The sequence below is a fragment of the Fukomys damarensis genome, unplaced genomic scaffold (genome assembly GCF_012274545.1).
Source record: "Fukomys damarensis isolate Sample0158 unplaced genomic scaffold, DMR_v1.0_HiC HiC_scaffold_17, whole genome shotgun sequence".
Taxonomy (NCBI): domain Eukaryota; kingdom Metazoa; phylum Chordata; class Mammalia; order Rodentia; family Bathyergidae; genus Fukomys; species Fukomys damarensis.
In genome coordinates this window covers 32,190,637-32,194,560 of record NW_022900929.1, presented here as the reverse complement: position 1 = coordinate 32,194,560, position 3,924 = coordinate 32,190,637, and positions in this window count along the sequence as shown.

Below are 3,924 nucleotides of genomic sequence, written 5' to 3'. Positions count from 1 at the left end.
TTGGGCCTCATGGAGTTGTGACCCTCATTGTCTTTTTCTAGGATAGTTTTATAAATTGTTTGGAGTGCTGATTCAGTATTCATGAAGTTTCTCAGTTGTTCTTTGTCATGAAAGTATCTTATTTCTCCATCAATTTTGTAAGACAGGATACATCAGTCTAGGTTGGAGGATTTTTTCTTTTAAAGCTTGAAATACCTCACTCCAAGCTCTCCTTGACTTGAGAGTTTGTGTTGAAAAGTCTGTTCTGAGTCTGATGGGCTTTCCTTTGTATGTAATTTGTTTCTTTTCTCTAACTGCTTGTAGTATTTTGTACTTCTGCAAGGATCTTGGCTATTATATGTCTAGGGGTAATTTTTTTTTTAATCATAACAAGTTGGAGTCCTACATGCCTCACTTATATGTATCTCAAGTTCTTTTGCTGTTTGGCAAGTTTTCTATCATTAATTCTGTGAACAGTTTTTTACGTCATTTGTGCTTTCCCTTGCTTTTGCATGGACTCCTATCAATCTTATATTATTCTTCTTTGCATCATTTAGGAGCTGTTGCACTAATTTCTCATGGCCCCTTACTATTTTTAAGAGATATTTTTTTTCATGGTCAATGACCACCATCCTGTCTTCTATATCTGCTATTCTATCTTCAGATTGGGTTAGTCTGCTATGCACACTTTCAGTAGAGTTTTTAATCTCCTGATATCAGTTTGAATCTGTTTCATGGGTTCCACGTTTTTCTTATTTTGGGTGTTCATGGTTGCCATTTCTTTCCTATGCTGAGCATTCATGCTTTCATCATGGTCCTGAACTCATTTATTTTTTTAAATCTGTTTTTGTTCCAGAGTCTCTAATCATGTTTTATATTCTGTTCATCATTTCTGTACCTATCTGGGAAATTATTTCTGTTTTGAATATTTCTAGAGCTGCATTCACCTGTTTTTTTCACTTCCTCTGCTATCAGTTCAGGTAGTCCAGATGGTTGATTAAAAGACTATTCTATCTCATTTCCCCCAGAATTCACCTTTAGTAAGCTGGAAGACTGTGTCTTATTTAAATGTCTTTTCATTTTTATTATTGTCGTTGTATGGTTGTTTATTATTGTTATTGTATAGTTCTTGGTTTAATTCCTGGGCTGATACTTCTATATTACTTATTGTAAATACCTTTATTGCTTTTATTTAGAACCCTTAAGCAATGATTGCTTCTCAGAGGTGTCTTCCGGATATAACTTGTCTTTAGGATTTGAGTCTCTAATGACTTTAGGGCAATCTCATTTTCATTATACCAGGAAAGATAACTGATTAGATCAATCACAATACTAGCCTAAGTGATACAATCAGCAGCAACAATAGAATGAAGCACAGCTTAGAAAAATTTGTGGTAGTTATTAATCTATTACCTTTAATCATATGAAATAAAATAAAATTGAAGACTAGCCCAAAATATGTTTATAATGAATAAACTGATCAGTATCCCTTCAGGATGGGGACTTAGAAGGAGTAAGACCCTCTTACTATTATTCACTTCTGCTCTAGTTCAGGGCAAAGCCCTTCAAGACCCCCTGTGCCTTTGCTGTGTAGATGAGGAACAGGCATAGCCAGGAAGGCAGTGGGGGCTGTTGTTCAGGCTGGCTTGCTGGAAGCACCAGCTCTCCTCTGATCCTTACAGGTCCACTGGTGGCAGGGAAGCCTGGGTGGGGGAGGGGCCCACACCAGTGGCTTCACACAGCTCCTGTCCTCACCAGTCTCCTGGTGGCAGGGAGGCCTCTATTTCTTTGAGAGGGTAAGCTTCACTACATTTGAAATAAGATATTGCCATGGCAAATAGTACCTAAAGAAATTCCACCAAACCACCTAAAGTAATGACCATCAAACCAGGACTTCAAAAATTTTGAAATATATCCTATAAAAATTGAAACTAACAATTACAAAAGATTTAATAGAGTGAATGCATCAGGTAGGGTGAGCAATTATAAGGGAATGTCAGTACTTATCAGTAATAACTCACTGCGCATAGTCTCAGTTCTCCATCAAAAAACACAGACTAAAGTTACAGGAGGAACTGTACAATATACTACAACAACAACAGCAACAACAACAAAAAAAACACAGGCTGGCAGAATAGATCAAGAAACAAAACCAAACAGCATGCTGTATGCAAGAAACACATGTAACCTAAAAGTAATTCATAGACTAAAAAAAATCAAAACAATATTCCATGATTAAGTGTAGCTGTCATATTTTCAAATTAGACTTTAAGTGAAAACCAATCATAAGAGGGAAAGATGGTCACTACATATTGGTTAAGAGAACAGTCAAACAGAAAGAAGTAACATGTATTAATATAATATGCCCAAATAAAAGTATACCCAACTTTGTATAAAAACTACTACTGGACATAAATGATCAGACACAGGGTACCTTGGCCCATGAGCTGAATTTTTTCTATGATTTTGGAAAAGATGGTCATGCTTGTGTTTGTGTCGGACACATAGCCACAGTCATGTTTATCACCTGATGCAGTTTGCAAACCAGAACAAAATTTTGCCAAATGCTTCTGTTTGCAGACCAAATTGTTTGCAAACAAAAGTGTTCATTAACTGAGGTATCACAATAATCAGAAACACAATTACAGTGTAGGACCACAATGTCCCATTATTACAAATAGATCAACTAGACAAAAAATTAATAAAGCAATGCCAAAGTTGAACAAAACCTTTGAACAAATGGACTTAATAGATATCTACAGAGTTTTCCACCCAATAGCAACAGAATACACATTCTTCTTAGCACACATGGAACTTTCTTCTAAATAGACCATATACTAGCCAATAAAGCATGTTTAAATAAATGCAACAGAATCAAAATTATCTCACACACATTATAGATTATGATGTAATGATACTAGAAATCACTGTCAAAGAAAACACAGAAAATATGCAAATGGTGGGTGTGGTGGCACACACTTCTGGGCCCAGCACTTGGGAGGCTTAGGCAGGAGGATTGCTGTGATTTTGAGGCCTGCTTGGTCTACCCTGTGAGTTCAAGACCAGCTTAAACTACATAGTGAGACCCTGTCTGAAATAATTAAAGAAGGAAAGAGAAAAGAAACTTTGGAAATTTAACAATCTACTTTTTTGTTGATCTTTTCTGAAACAGAGTATTGCAGGGAAAAAGGAACCCATTTACATTATTGGTGGGAATGTAAACTAATGCAACCACTATGGAAATTACTGTAGAGTTTTTTTTAAAAAAACTAAAACTAGAAATTCCACTTGGCTCAGCTATTTCCCCTTCTAGGTATTTTCCTGAGTTAAAGTCATCATATTACAGTGACACATGCATACCCGTTTTTATAGCAGCATAAATAATAATAGTTAACTCTTAGAAGCAGACTGTATGTTTATCAGCAGTTGAATGGATAAAGAAAATGAGGTATTTACACTCCATGGAGTACTATCTAAAGAAAGGTAAGAAAGTCATTTGTAAGAAAACTGATAAGACCATAATTTTAAGTGAAATAAATCAGACACACAGCTTAAATATCACATGGTTTCTTTTATACAAGAAACCCAAAATATGAATAAAGAGCAAAATGAAAGATAGATAATAAGAAGTAGGGTGATAGACCTTTCTCAAATGGAAGAGGATCAGGAGATGGAGGGAGGGAGCCGAGAAGGGAGGAGAAAGGGATGAACAAAGAATTAAGATATGTTTTATATATATATGACACACAGCTTAAATATCACATGGTTTCTTTTATACAAGAAACCCAAAATATGAATAAAGAGCAAAATGAAAGATAGATAATAAGAAGTAGGGTGATAGACCTTTCTCAAATGGAAGAGGATCAGGAGATGGAGGGAGGGAGCCGAGAAGGGAGGAGAAAGGGATGAACAAAGAATTAAGATATGTTTTATATATATATATAT